This window comes from Bidens hawaiensis, unplaced genomic scaffold (assembly GCF_021521415.1).
Source record: "Bidens hawaiensis isolate Kalapana, Puna unplaced genomic scaffold, B.hawaiensis_p1.1 tig00000820_1, whole genome shotgun sequence".
NCBI lineage: Eukaryota > Viridiplantae > Streptophyta > Magnoliopsida > Asterales > Asteraceae > Bidens > Bidens hawaiensis.
In genome coordinates, this window is record NW_027491048.1 from 3,062,748 (window position 1) to 3,079,754 (window position 17,007).

Consider the following 17,007-nt stretch of genomic DNA (forward strand, 5'->3'; position numbering starts at 1 on the left):
GAAAAAAACATATGCACAAGTTTTTGCTTATAAATATTTGTAACTTTAGGCTTTCTGCCACATTCAACCCAAGCTAGTTTTGATTAAAAGAAGCTAGGGAGGTATGAACCATTTAAAATATTAGCTTGTTAGAAACATTCGATAACTAATTTTTTAGTGAACAATCTCTGTATGATACAGTATGGAAGGAGTACTACAAAACGTGTCGATTCCAAGTAGGAAAAGAGCGGGATTTATTCGGGTAGGAACCTGGGGAAGACAAAGCTACTGGTCTTTTGAACTTCTGCAAGGTCAAAAGCTTAAAAAGATAACCATTGATCATGGTGACGATGCCATATACTCTCTCATGTTCACTACTGAAGCTGGGGTGTGTTGAACACTTCTAACAAATTTGGTGGTTGGAATGGTGGACAAACAATTTCCGAGGTACGTAAACACACACACACACACACATAATATCTATATTCTTGACAATGCGTGTATATATAAATCAGGTCACATTTGACTCGGACGAGGAACTAGTTGGAATAAAGGGAAGCACGGGTACTAAAGATGGTAATACAATAATTTCATCGCTAACTTTTGTAACGAACAAGTCCACCCACGGACCTTTTGGTGGAGCAACTGATTTTATGTTCACCTTACCTTGGAACAATGGCTCATTAGTTGGATTTTACGGCCTTGCTGACTACTACATTGATAGCATTGGTGTCTATGTTAAAGCCCATGAGGAACTCATGAGGATCGGAACATGGGGAAAAGGTCCTCAGCTTGGAGGTCCGCAAAATAGATGGTCTTTCCAAGTTGAGACAAATCATCGTTTGAAGAATATAACCATTGATCATGGTGATCTTATATACTCTCTAATATTCGCCACACAATACGGAGACTTAACATACACTTCTGATAAATTTGGTGGTTGGGGTCAAGATGGAGACAAAGTTTCTTAGGTAAATCTACGTACTCGCTAATATTCACCACAATATGTCGTAAGGTTTCCATGTTGGGGTTATATAATTATATTGAATTGTTCAAAACGCCCAGGTAACGTTGGACTCAGACGAAGAAATTAATGCCATTAGCGGAACAGTTGCATTGTCAAGGGGAGATGATATCGGCTACATAATAATATCATCCATATCATTCGGGACTAACAAAAAAACCCATGGGCCATTTGGTACGGTAAGAGGTGACCCTTTTACAGTAGCATGGGAGGATGGTTCATTTGCTGGATTTTTTGGCCTTAGTGGGGGGTATCTTGATAGCATTGGTGTTTATTTGAAGGCTACAAACGTATTTTCATATGGATTTTAAGATATATAATTTCTTTGGTGTATGTTATAGTGTGGTTCTCCTTCGTTATTATATTATAAACTAGTAAATTACCAGCGCGTTGCGCCATGAAATTTGTTGGTAAAACCCGAGGGTGGTAGCAGAGAGTTAACACGAATTCGGTGGATATTTGCTATGTTTTTAAAGGTATTGGAACTAAACCTAAAAAAAAGTTCATTAAATTAACATGTTTAAAATTTAAAAAAAAACAAAAAAAAAGCAGCAAAACCTGTTGTTGATGCTTGGATGTTGGTAAAACTCGAGTGTTACGAAGGTGATTTGACGTGAGTTCGGTCATTGTCGGTTACGTTTGTTACGGAATGAGCAACATTGGTAAACCCAGGCGTTTTCGGTCTTAGACGTTGAGCCCGTGAGTCTACGCGAATTCGATCAGTCTACCAAACCTAAAACAAAAAATAAAAATAAACATTGAAGTGGACCAATGGGCAATGGGTGGTTAAAATCGGGGGGTCAGTAAAACCCGAACGTTTTCGGTTGCGGTCGTTGAGGCAGTGAGTCTATAGGAATTTGGTCCTTTACGTCATATTCGTTATGGTACCGGAACTAAAACAAAAAAAATTATGGTTCGGTTACATTCGTCACGATACTGTAACTAAAACGAAAATATATAAAAATTGAGGTGGACCAATTAGGTGGCGCAGTCACTAAACCCGAGCGTTGTTCAAAGCCGAGCATTGTCGATCCCAGGCAGCGAGAATACGTAACTTCTATCGGTTAAAACAAAAGTAAAATAACAAAAAAATAAAATAAAGTTGATGTTCAGTCAATTACCGTTAATTTTTTATGATACTAAAACTTGAAACCAAAAAAATGGTTATATACTTATATGAATGTGTTGCCACTTGGCCCAATCATGGCCTTACAACACCAGCATTCATCTTTACATTATATAGATAATATTGGCTGCGTTAATGCTGAACACTCTCTCATGTTGTGTAACTCTAATTATGCACTCAATATTTCTCATTGAGGAAGCACTAGACGATAGAGGATATGCATATTTTCTTATGAGCATATTTTGGGGTTTGAAAAATGCTCTTAAGATATATAGCACATGACATAATTATCTTTATAAAATATGACATAAAAATAAGAATCACATAAAATAAAAACATGATACAACAATTATTTTTAAAATGACATAAAAATAAAGAATTATATAATATATATATATACACACATATAAACACATATATAGTACAGCCACCGACTAAAGAGTGATTGATGGTATACACGCTAGTGTATTATTGGTGGAACTCAAAGCACTATGGAGCAATACCCCCTCACACAGACACACCCTAGAGAATCTACTATCTAGTCCATAGTTTAGAATAGTTTAAAGAATAAAAATTGGAATTTAATCTTCTTAAAAATTAATTTAAAATAAAAAAGGTTATTTTTCTATTTATCCTTTCTAATTCTTTTTCTTGTCTAGTAATGTCAATACTACTTAAAAACTAATATTACATCAAATCATTGCTTTTGGTACATAAAATTTGAACTTAGAAAGGGTTTTAGTTTAAACTTTTAAGTGAAAAAATATAGAAAAAAATTCTAAAATAAGCGTTTATGAATACGGTTTTCAGGTTTTAGGTGTCATTTCTAACAAATTCTAAAATATGTATTATAAACTAGTCGTGACGAATATTTATGATTAACCACGCGTAGTTTGTATAACCAATTAAAACTTGCCTCGTGTCTATAAACTAACCGTAACGAACAGTTCCACTAATCATCTACTCGTAAAGATTAAATAAGTTTAAAGCCTCGTAATCAATGCCCACGAGTAAATAAGACATCCTTTAGTCGCAACGAGCAGATTCTAAAGCCTTAAGAGTCGCGAGTAGTTTATCAAACTAACCACGACGATGAGTTTGATTATCAAATGCATCTAACTGGTTTGTTTTACAAAACACTAACCGGAATGGTTAGTTCGATTGGTCAACTAGTCGTTACGAATAGATATTGGTCAACGACTACTTTACATTCATCATACGAGTATTTTATTGGTAATTAACTTGTCTCGATAAGTTTACCTAGTAAACATTACGCATACAAGTAGTTTATATGTAGTTAAATCGTCGTGACTAGTTTACATTCCCGATACGAGTGTTTTATTAGTAATTAACTCGTTCTGATAAGTTTACCTGATTTACATTACCTATACGAGTAATTTATTGGTAGTTAACTACTCGTCATGTCTAGTTTACCTTGTTTACATTCCTATATGAGTAGTTAATAAGTAACTAACTCGCCTTTCCTAGTTTAACATAACGTCACACTTCGAGTAAACCGAAACCATCCATACCGACTGCCAGAAACATTGTCCCCTTTAGATGGGCGCCGTCGACAATAATCATTGGTCGCATGAACCTAACAAAACTCCTAATATGAAAAATAACAATAATCACAATAATAAATTCCATACTAGGTGCATATCAATACATACATACATATATATATATATATATATAAAGTAAACTATAGATAATGCTTACCGCCGCACCAATGGCAACAAATAACATTTCAAACCGATTCAATTCGTCTCTCAAAATATGAGTCCGAGTTCCAGGATTGGCAAGCTCTAAATTGTGACAGTAAACGGGAAGTTTGGCAAATGATTCGTCCGGGAAACCAAGAAAGAGACTTTCGGCATGAACTTTTCAATGCCAAGCTTGTTCGTAGGATAAATCCACCATAAACCTTTGCCCGACTATTTTAACAATATCCTTTCCTTTAATATTACGAGAGTTGTCCTCTATAGATCCTTTATACATCTAGCCACTACTTTCTTGTTAGCATTGCGATTATACGGAAAAGTTTGTGTTTTAGAACAACTATGAATGTTGTTGAAAAATGTTACATAAAAACCCTTAGTACCCTTGATATTAGATGACCGTAAAAGCCATTCACAACCATTTGACTTGCAACCTACCACCAATCGTCGTTTATTAGATTCGTGGGTTTTAAACTCAAACCCTTTACTTAAAGCCATCATACCTAGTTCGATTTGTAACACTTCTTTGTTTTTAAACACTTTGTCTATAATAGGATGTGAAGACGAACACAAACTTTCTTTCAAGCCTTTTGAACAACCATCTTTAGTAACTACTGGAATGGCTGGTTCTTCATCTTCCATGAATATCTCCGTATCTAAAAGGGATTCGTTAGAGACCGAAGGCTCACTATCTTCTTCGTTGATATTGTCTCGACCAAAATATTCATATTCATTTGTTAACAAAGGTATATTCAAGTCCGGAACAAACCCCACCGATTTCCCCTTTTCATTTCATTTGTAAGTAACTCATTCGACATCAAACTTTGTTTTGCAAAGTCTCCATTGTCATCCTCAACAACGTAGACATAAACGACTTCATTTGGTCTTCCTTTAGCACGTTTTAGAAAAATCTTCATGTCATAGTCGTCATGTATATCCACCGGATATGAGTAATTACATAACTTATAAGATAATCGTTTAACATGACCTATTTTAAAACGACTAGTAACCAAATCTCTAAACTCACAATAACCGAAACTCAAATATAGAGATACACCTTGTCGTCCACAGTCAAACGGGACACTCAATAGCTCCTTTTGTTTCTTCCCACTTTCCGCCGTAACAAACTACAATATAATCAATTTCCTCCTCCATTGATGTGCGAGTTCAAAACAAAAAGAACATGACATTTATATAAACCCAACAACTTCAAAGCAACATTGTAACGACTAGTTTAGACTATAAAGTAAGGAGACGAGTAGATTGTTATGTTAAACTAGCCAAGGCGAGTTAGTTTCTAATTAACTACTCGTATAGGAATGTAAACAAGGTAAACTAGACATGACGAGTAGTTAACTACCAATAAATAACTCGTATGGGTAATGTAAATCAGGTAAACTTATCTGAACGAGTTAATTACTAATAAAATACTCGTATCGGAAATGTAAACAAGGTAAACTAGTCACGACGAGTTAACTACATATAAACTACTCGTATTCGTAATGTTTACCAGGTAAACTTATCGAGACAAGTTAATTACCAATAAAATACTTGTATGATGAATGTCAAGTAGTCGTTGACCAATATTTACTCGTAACGACTAGTTGACAAATCCAACTAACCATTCCGGTTAGTGTTTTGTAAAACAAACAGGTTAGATGCATTTGATAATCAAACTCATCGTCGTGGTTAGTTTGATAAACTACTCGTGACTCTTAAGGCTTTAGAATCTGCTCGTCGCGACTAAATAATATCTTATTTACTCGTGGGCGTTGATTATAAGACTTTAAACTTATTTAATCTTTACGAGTAGTTGATTAGTGGAACTATTCGTTACTGTTAGTTAATAGACACGCGACAAGTTTTAATTGGTTATACAAACTATGCGTGGGTAATCATAAACTATTCGTCACAGCTAATTTATAATACCTATTATGAAAATTTGTTGAAAATGACAACTATAACCCAAAACACGTATTCATAAATGATTATCATTCAGTACAAGTTGATTAAGCTTTACATTTTGTAAAATTATTTTTCCATCCTTAGAAGATATAAAATGTTTTTGATCTTTTAGCTAATGCTAATTATAATTTAATAACTACATTAAGTATATATAATAATGAACAATTAATTATTTATTACTTATCACATTAAGTTCATATATTTTCCCAAAAATATATATAGAAAACAAACAAGCATGTCAATGTCATAATGACAATCAATCACCGAACTGTGGATATGAATTGAATTAGAAAATTTGAAGTCGCCTATGGACACGCGAACTGTGGATATGAATTGAACAAGAAAATTTGAAGTCGCCTATGGACACGCGTAGATTGATAGTGGGGTCACATGAAAGATATTTTTGCTTAAAGCATATTGGGCTTGGTTTGAACAAATACACTTTTTTTTTACCTTTTCCTTTTACGAAAATAAGAAAATCAGATGTACAAAACATCATGAACTTGTCACCTTGGTTTAAACAATCACTAAAACTTAGATTACCATTTATGTTATTCTATAAACAGGAACAACAATGGCAACATCATTAAGTTAATGGTTTTCGACGCATGCTTATAAATGGTACGTGTGGATCTTGGTTTTATCTCAAACGGGTTAATCAGAAAATAGCTAAACAAAGTGATGGGTCGAAAGAAGCATAAAGTTGATAATTTGAAAGAAAGGGTTTATGAATTAACCCAACCCATTTTGACCCTTATTTTTGAATGGCCAATTCGGATTACTGACATGCCACTAACCCACCTGATCATCTCATTTCATCCTCATGAGGAAACCCACCTTTATAGGTTATAGGCGTGACTTGAACCCAAAACCTCTCTCATTTTAAATTGAAGCATTTTGATGCCTCGCTAACCAATTGAACTAAAGATCATAGGCCATTTTCACCCATTCATGTAATGATGATTGAAAAAAAAGTTTTACTATGATATTGTTTTTTTGTTATGTTCGTTGTCTCAATCTGACCCGAACAACAACCGACCAAAAAAATTTGAATTTCAAACAAAAAATAGAATCTATTAACAAAAAAATCTTTAGTCCGCCACTAGAGTGAGATGGTAGGACTTGTAGGAGTGTCACCCCACTAGGCCACTATAGCGGGTCTAATCAAGAGTTTATGATAACACCTTCCTCATTATCATATAAAGGGTTTTTGAGTGATTAAACACAACTGAGATGTGATTTTTTTAGTGATTAAACATATATACACAGTTGAGATGTGAGTTTATGAAATATTAAGAGTCATATATAACAACGTAAGGAAATGTTTCTAGAAAACTATTGTATCATATAAAAAGAAAATACTATTAAAGGGGTGAAAATTAATTTTTTCTATTATATGAAAAGAAATATATGAAAAGAGAAAAAAAAAATAGTATACACTTCTGTAAAAATAGTATACTCTAGTAATAAATGAAAAGAGAGAAAATACTATTAAAGGGGTGAAAATTAAATTTTTTTAAAAGGAAAAGACTAGAAACAGAGGTAATTATTAAGGGGGAGTGGTGATGGATGTGATAAACTTTCTCATCAACACATCCCATTCAATCAAATAGTGTCACATCACCAACCTCAAATCCATCACATGTAATGGTTTTTTACTAGGGGTGGTGGTGTGGTGTGATAGTGTGTGATGGTTTTTTTTGAGAAAATTCTCAAAATAGCCTCTTTTTAGAGAGAGAAAGTGAAAAATAGCTTTAAATTTTAACATATTCCCAAAATAGCTCATCTAATTTGGACTGAGTAGACGAGATCTGAAAAAAATCCTCCAGCCAATAAAATTTAGACAAGTGTCAAAATCCGACGAGATTTTTAAAAATATTGGGGGACCAGTCCATATTTCCTATTAAAAGTTCTTGAAATTAAACAGTCTTGCCAGACGGTCTTTTAATGTTTCCTAGCGGGTCCCACAACTTCCAAAAACATGCAAAAATGTGTCTTCAAATTCAGTCTTTCAAGACGCATTTTACGGTGAATTTGTACCAATAAGATCATAAATTTATAAATATTGAGAGATCCCTCCATATTTTTGAACTAAAATTTACATTCCAAAGTTGTCTTGCCAGACGGGTTATAAAAGTTTTTTATCTCGACCCTATATATTTTAAACTCGTTGAATAATGTGTCATTCAACTTTGTCTTTTAAGAACCTTACTAGAAAAATTTGAACGAAGTAGATCATATTTTTGAAAATATTGTGGTACCCGTCCATATTCTTCACAAAATCTTTATATTAAAAAGTTGTCTTGCCAGACGGGTTATATAAGTTTCTTATCTCGCCCTATATATTTTAAACTCATGGAAAAATGTGTCATTCAACTTTGTCTTTCAAGACACTTACTTGAAAATTTTGAACGAAGGGGATTGTATTATTGAAAATATTGTGGTACCCGGATACGAGTACGATGAGAACTTGTATGATAATCGGGAAATGTATGTTACCTTAAACCGAGCTTCAAGTAAATCAATTAGCTTGGAATGGTTAATGTTTGAAGCAAGACTAACACATCCCCGTTAGCAGTTTTTTGGAACATAATCATACCTTCCGTTACCAGTTTGCCAATTACCACCATAACAAACAACAACATTATTAAAATCCATGGAAGATAAGGTTTATAACGGTATGAGAGGATGGTTTTGGGTGGTATGAAGTGGAAGATGATGAAGATAACTCATGTATATTCTTTGGATGATCATGTCGGAAAAGACGGAATCTCATACTATATTGTCGGTATAAACGGAATATAAATAAATTTTGAAGGTCTAGACTAAATTTAAACATATAAGAAATAAACTACAAACTCCTCTTCTTGGTACAAATTCACCCTAAACGCGTCTTGAAAGACTGAATTTGAAGGCACATTTTCCCATGTTTTTGGAAGTTGTGGGGACCCGTTAAGAAACATTAAAAGACCTTCTGGCAAGACTGTATAATTTCAAGAACTTTTATTAGGAAATATGGACTGGTCCCCCAATATTTTTTAAAATCTCGTCAGATTTTGACACTTGTCTAAATTTTATTGGCCGGATGATTTTTTTCAGATCTCGTCTACTCAGTCCAAATTAGATGGGTTATTTTGGGAATATGTTGAAATTTAGGGTTATTTTTTAGTTTCTCTCTCCTAAATTTAGGGCTATTTTATTAAATACTAAAATAAATAAAATGAAAACAATATTACATTAAATAAAAAATAAAACAAGATTACATTAAATAAAGACAACTAAATTAAAAAAACCGACAAAAAAAAACTACGGCCCTTCCCAACTCCACTTGTCGCATATCTCGCGTTTGCGTTGAAGTAGGATCGATTTAAAGGGTTCCTGAAGATGTTCATGCGGTTGTAGGAGGAAAGTTAGATCGGTGTTTTTTTTTGTTTTTCATTCAAATGGTTGATATACGTCTCCTCACGTTTCATTTTTAAAATACGAGCCTCTTTCCTTCGCTCCTTCGTCTCGACCATTTCCTCCATCTTAGCCGACTTGCATTCGATGAAGTTTTCGGTCACCGCTTCCTTTCCAAGTCTTGACGGTTCCCCGCTTTTCTTACGATTCGGCCGTGTGGGTGTGGGTATGTCTTCGTCGGGATTGTCTTCGGGTTCCTCGTTCAAGTTCATGTTTGGCATGTTGCATGACAAGCCGCCGGTAGACGTTGTGTAGTCCCCGGACTCGGAAGTTTTTGATCTTTTTGAAGAAGATCCTTTCTTCCTTGGAGCCGTTGGTCCGTTCCAATTGACCAACGAAATCGGTTCCCACTTCGCGTGATGTCTCGCAATCTCCCATGCTTCCAAGTGTGGAAAATCCTTACATTTGTAAGCTCGGACATATTCGGCCAAAGCGTTCTTTATGATACTCGTCTCGCTCGCTCCGCTTTGTGGAGTTCGGGACTACAAAACATTTAGAAAAAAATATATATATCAAATTATAAAAATAAAGTAGTAGATTATAAAATAAATAAATTAAAATAGTTATCTCTTGGACGTAACAAGCATTAAATTTTGACATTTTTTTATTCAAATCTCCCCACTTGCCAAACATTTGATCCTTGTTTCGTTCGGTTGCGCCGGAAAGTTTCGAGAAATGTTCTTTAATACGTTTCCAAAACGTTTATTTTCTTTGTTGGTTTGAGTGTTTTTTTGATCCGGAGCAATGTAAATAAGCATGGTCAAGGCGACCTCCTCATCGGCCAACCAACGCCGAGTACCTCTTTGATGCGGCTCCTCATCCGCGGATTCATCTTCATCCAAAATTTGCACTTCGTGACGAAAAACACTTGCAAATTGATATATAACATCGTTATTGTCTAGGGGATCGACGGACATTTGAGACGGTTGAGACGGTTGAGATCCAAACATTTGAAAAACATTATTTGGGTAATTTTGGGTAGAAAAAGAGGGAATAAAAGGTTGGTTTTGATACGATTGGTTTTGGGACGGTTGATAATAACGTTGTTGTTGGTTTTGGGACGGTTGAAAAGGTTGTGGATAATAAGGTTGTTGTTGGGAAGGTTGGATTGTGTCGGGTTCGTCTTGTAAGCGAAATCTCGTCGGTTCGCCTAGATTTTGTCGAACCTTTGGTCGGGTTTGGGTTTTCTTTGAACCCGACCCACGTTTCTTAGAACCCTCCATTTGATATGTTAAAAATGGTGTGTGTAATAGAAGATTTTGAGTTGGATTTGTATATGTTTTGAAGATAAATTTATATAGGTAAAATATGTTTTTTTTTTATTTTCCAACGGCTACATTTAACGGCTAGATTTCTTGGAATTAAACCCATCACATGCGTGATGGTCATCACGCAAAGCCCCTCCATCAAGCGTGACAAACTAGTGACGGGGGGTGTTGAAAAACCCACGCGTGATTAGTTGGTGCCATGTGCCCCCTTAAATAGAGTTTAATAGGCTATAGATGCAACAGTATCATGATATTTCTGTAAATGTTTTAAACTTTTAATTGTTCACTTAAATTTCACTTAAAAAGTGCCACGCCATCATTATTAGGTGAACAGGTTTCATCTACCAGAATTAAAACATTGTTTATAAATTATAAAATTGTTAAATCAACAAAATGAGTTAGGGTTTAGGAACGATGTAGAATTATTAGTTAGTGCTAGCGTTTGGGAAAATTGCAACGGTCATTTTCGGTTCACTAAACTCAAATAATTAAAATCAATACAATATAAATCTGGATTTTGTAATACATAAATATATGTTTGTTCTGATGGTTCAGTGGTAACCTATTATTTTTTTTATAAGGTTACGGGTTGAAGTCCCGCCTTGAGTATTTTGTTTAGGAATAAGCCAAAATGTTTTCCTCAGTTGTGTTTCTCCTTTGGTTGGCAGACCGAATCACCATGTTTTATTTCTCGGGCGAAAAGGTGTTCTATTTATTAGGAAGATACTGAGTTTCCACATGCCTTTGTTGTTGAAAGATAACCTATTTACGTAACTAGTAGCAAACTTTACATTATTGCAAATATTTACCTCTTTAAAACAATATTAATAAATGCAATGACAATTATATATATTTCATATAATTGTGAGTGACAACCATTTTATTGTTATATTTATTATTTATGTAAATATAAAAGTGATCATAAGTGTAAATTTATTATATAAATCTCAATATAAGCAAATAGCGACCATAAAAGTTTTAGTCACGTAGTGTAAACAACATTGTTATGTTCTTTCCGGATAATTTTTTTAGTGGTAGCTATGGCATATAACATTGTTTCCGATTGTTTCCCTCATCTTCATCCCGATCTTTCCTCTCCACTTTATAAATTTTCATTTCGCTCAATATGACAACCCTGGTCATCCAACTTTGAATTTGACATTTTACAACGTGGATCATCTCAATCTCCTATCCTGACTCCACTCCTGCTAACCTTATTATTTATTAAATAGAACTGCGTAAATAATTACTGAATAATTTTTGAATAATTTATGTAACTAGTCTTTTTTATCAAAATTTGAAATAATCTAATTATCTAAGACACGACTTTCTATTAGGGGCTTCTCGATGAAAGTAACGTTTTGAGACTTTTAAAATAAATTTACATTGACATAGCCAAAATATATAATGCCACATGTTCACACAAATTTTGACACTTTCCGATAAAAATACAAGACCAATAAAAGATTGCCAGGATTTGGACCCAAACGGTGAGTTTATTTATTTATTATTTATTCCCTAGACATCCTTTTATAATTATGTGTTTCTATCATCTATTGGTGAAAATGTAACCACTTTAAATCTATATCTTCTGTGAGAGAGAATGTTTTTCCCCGTCTTACCATTTCATCTCATACTTCCTAAACAATACTCCATGAGTGAGTCAAGTCTAAGATCGCTTTCACCACAATTGCCCATGTGATGTAGTTAGTTCCATTCAACTTTGGAACCTGCAACGATATCCCCCACTCGCTTTGGGTTGGATTACCGGCTCTTCTTTATCACTTGCCATTGACGTTTTCGAACACCCTTGCTCCACTACGTTGGAACAAATACGAACAACTCAGTCCCGAACCTCTTTTCAAAACCGAACCCGTTTTACTCGCAAAACCGAATTGCGGGCAGATAGCTTTACTTCACTAAAAATTACTTAAATAAAGATTATATGTTTTTTTTTCTTCGTAAATAACCTGTGCAAACAAAAGAATTTTTTCTTTCAACACGTTGACTTTTAAGACTTAACAGCCAATCACAATGTTGAGTCTCCTAGTCCAAAATAAAATAAACGGCCACGAAACCGAAAACCCTTCTCAGATCCGATTTTCAAAACCCTGAAGAAAAAACGGAACCCTCTTCTTCAAACTACTGCCACTACCGGAACTTACTGAGCAACCTGTCACCGATTCTAAACTCCCCGTTGGTTCTTCCGATTGTTGTTGCTGGACAACAACCTCAACCCGCCGTAACAGGTCCGACTAACTTGCCTGCGAAAAGAAACTCCGATTCGGAAACTATACTCGGTTCCGATACGCGTCGATGATGGCTTCTCCTCAAAACACCGCTCAACGCCGACCGATTATCGATTTCCTGAACTTGGCTCTGATACCAATTCAAGTCCCGTATCGATAATCAACACACAAACTAAACGAATAACTCGCGTTTATATTAATCAGAAAATCTCACTCTAAAAACTGATTACAACCATATCAAACCCTAACTCGGTTTGACTTTTGATGAACCTAACTCGGTTACATCCAGATGAACCCTAACTCGGTTACATCTCGTGTGTATCTCTTTAGATGAACCCTAACTCGGTTGCATCTCACACCACACTCTATAATGTCTAACCATACATCGGTTTATATAGACTAACCTAACTTGCTAGCCAAGACATTACCTATCATAATCACAATACAATTGGGAAACATAACGTAATTAGGAAATATAACCAACTATAACCAGCTTGTCAACATTGGTCCCTTAAGTTCACCGACTTATGACTTGGAGTATGAAATTACTTCCAACAGTGAGAAAATATTATTATTTGATACGTTTACCAATTACTATCTCTAGTGAATAATTTTTGAAGTAAACTATTATTTAACATAAAATCAAGGTTTGTGTCGAGAAATGAGAATTAACACGTCTTAATTTCTTTCACTGTCGATACATTTGGCTCTCTTGCCCCGATGTAACATCCCGAAATTTCAAGATAATATTAATTATATTACTTAATAATAGAGGGAAAGTTTACTCGGGTTATCAGGAAATAAATAAAAGAGTAGGAGTTGGTATGGGTCGGGCTAGTGTCGGGTAATGGACGTTGGTTATGGATTTGGATTAATTGAGATGGGTTAAATGAGAATGGGATTTCAGAGATATAAATACCCCCAAAATCCCAAAATATCTTTCACATTTCCCCCACTCTCCTAAACACATACAAACACACATTCTAACCGATCGAGATTCGAAGCCGAGACCCGAGATTTTGTTGATAGATCTGAGTTGGTAAGGTAAGAACAAATCCAACAAAGCTAATATTACTGAAAATGGTTAGGATTGGATGGGTTAACCGGACCCGAAACCCAAACTGCCCAAATCGGACCCCTAAAACGTCGATTTTAGGCCGATTTGATGGTTGGGATTTGTAGGCGCCGATCATACGATTTCTTTATCACGTTTTCTGTGATAAAGAAAACGTCAATGGCAGGTGATAAAGAAGACCCCGATGTAACTTCGCCTTCAAGCGTAACTTCGCCTAAGGATAACTTCGCCTAGGGCCAAGTTCGCCTAAGGATAACTTCGCCTGAAGCCAAGTTCGCCTAAGGATAACTTCGCCTGAAGCCAAGTTCGCCTAAGGTTTAACTTCGCCTGAAGCCAAGTTCGCCTAAGGTTTAACTTCGCCTGAAGCTAAGTTCGCCGGAGGTTTAACTTCGCCTAGAGCTAAGTTCGCCCGAGGGTTAACTTCGCCTAAAGCCAAGTTTGATTAGAAAATAAATTATAAAGCGATAAGTTAAAGTAAGCTAAAACTAGGCCGCCAGATTAGATCAGGCGAGTATTGATACGTGTAACTTGTACAGTCAGCCGAGCTCATACAGCTATCAGAAGAAAGAAGCAGAGTTCAGGTGAGTTTCTAGCCCCATTTCCTTGTTATGTTTTCGGGGCTGTGTGCATACTCGATGTGAAGTGTGAATACACTTACCTTAAGTGGTAAGTGTATGCTATAGATGTTATATGAGGTATATATTTTATAATGCTTGTCGGTACGTGAACGATCTTCGGATATTGCACGTATCGCCAAGGATAGTAAATTCCAAGTGGTTGATAGTGTGTACGAATGTTATGATGTGACTGGTTTATTACGTAAATACCAAACTGATATGAAGTGTGATATAGGCAGGTAGAGGTAGAGTGTGTTAAAAGTGGCAAGTGTCTAGCAAGGGTGTTAGTGGCATAACGTGAGCGCGTGATAGGGAAAGCCTGTACGTGCCATCGTTATTATGTGTGTAGGATTGTTGATGTAACATGCTTATTATGTAAATAATATGAAGTGTGTTGTAGACAAGTAGAGGTAGAACGTGTTAGAAGTGGCAAGAATCTAGTAAGAGTGATAGTGGCATAACGATAGTACGTGGTAGGGTAAGCCTATACGTGCCTTCGTTATTAAAGTGGCAAAGTGGCATAACGTTTTACGTTATTAAAGTGGCAAAGTGGCATAACGTTTTACGTTATTAAAGTGGCAAAGTGGCATAACGTTTTACGTTATTAAAGTGGCAAAGTGGCATAACGTTATACGTTATTAAAGTGGCAAAGTGGCATAACGTTTTACGTTATTAAAGTGGCAAAGTGGCATAACGTTATACGTTATTAAGTGGCAAAGTGGCATAACGTTATACGTTATTAAAGTGGCAAAGTGGCAAGGTGGTAGGTGTAAATAAGAGGCTAAGTGGTAAGTTAAGCAGGTTAGATGCGAAAGTGTGAATACATTTACCTTAAGTGGTAAGTGTATAGATGTTATACAAGTAGCTATTATGTAATGCTTGTCGGTACGTGAACGGTCTTCGGATATTGCACGTATCGTCAAGGAGAGTGATTGTCAAGTGGTTGTTAGTGTGTATGTATTCTATGATGCGATTGCTTATTATGTAAATATTGTATTGGTATAAAGAGTGCTGTTGACAAGTAGTGGTAGAGTGTGATAGAAGTGGCAGAGTCTAGTAAGAGTGTTAGTGGCATGACGATAGTACGTGGTAGGGTAAGCCTATACGTGACTTCGTTATTAAGGTGGCATATAGTGGCATAAGTGGCTAAGCTGTAGGGGTAATTAAGAGGCTAAGCTATAGGGGTAATTAAGTGGTTCAACAGTGGCATGTTAGACAGTGGGCTATGTGTCTTCGGATACGTATATATTGTATGAAGTGGTTGTATGATAAGTTGCTTGATTAACTAGAACTCACTCAGCGTAGCTGACTTTTAGTATGCACGCAGGTGAGCTGATTATAGAGTTAGCATGAGGATGACACACGGCATGGATTGAACGGCTGGCATCTGAAGAAAGAAGTAAAGATGTTTTAAATATAAAGTTTTGTGTTATGGTATCAAAGAAAAGATTTAATGTTTTGTAACAAATGATTGATGTTTTATATTCCGCGAAAAGTTTTAATAAACTCTGATTTGAAGAACTGTGTTTATGAGTAAATCCGACGCTAAAGTAGGGCTACTGGGTTCGGGGCCTTACACCCGATGCTGCCACGTTTCCAAAAAGAGTTCAGCGAGTCATATACGGTGACTTATCAACGTCGAAGAACAATAACTCTGTTTTCAGTATGATCGAATTTATCACTCAAACAAGGGTGGTGACGCAACTTGTTATCCGCTGCTTACATGTCTCTCTCTCTTTTTGGAACGACCAACTAAGTAACCCGAGCCGGCCACCAGTCCGGACGGACGGAGCCCATAGCGATCCACCTATTGAGGGATTCCCTGAATAAAACCCGACCCCTACGCCCGCCAAACGGCACGACAACGAGGAGCCGGTAAAACCGGGTAAGATCAGGACTCGAACTCTGGCAAGCCAGGGTCGTCTCTTATATCTCTCATATAAATTGATGATAGTGAGGCTTGAACCTCATACATTTCACTTATAAAGCAAGTGCTCTACCATTGAGTCACATTCAATTAATTTCCCTCATCTTTTTCTTTAGTGTAGTATATTTTATTGATGTTTTTTTTAGCGACCAACTAAGTAATGCCGGGTACTCCGTACGGGGCCCTCATTGGCTAAATGTAGCCCGAGCCAGCCACTAGTCCGGACGGACGGAGCCCCTAGCAGTCCACCTATTGAGGGATTCACCGGATAAAACCCGACCCCCACGCCCGCCAGGGTCATCCCTCATATCTCCCATATAAATTGATGATAGTGAGGTTTGAACCCCTACCTCTCACTTATAAAGTGAATACTTTATCATTAAGTCACATCCAATTTATATTATATTTTATTGATGTTAAAAAGATGACAATTAATTCATTTATTCTTTTTATATTATCCGGGGCAATTTAGTCAATAAAGCTTTCACATCACTCCACTATCCCACTAATACACGTATAACACGTAACACATCATCATCATTAACATTAAACATTAACATTCAACTCATCCACACCACCATTCAAACCCCAAACAAT

At 35.9% G+C, this 17,007-nt stretch overlaps 1 pseudogene across 1 annotated transcript; it reads left to right on the top strand.

Annotated features, from left to right (window-relative positions):
• Positions 1 to 1,388, top strand: LOC143540177 (protein GOS9-like; annotated as a pseudogene). The gene is made up of 4 exons (XR_013136556.1): positions 1 to 101; positions 181 to 426; positions 495 to 950; positions 1,045 to 1,388. The product of XR_013136556.1 is annotated as a protein GOS9-like (transcript).
• Positions 1,389 to 17,007: the final 15,619 nt, after the last annotated feature.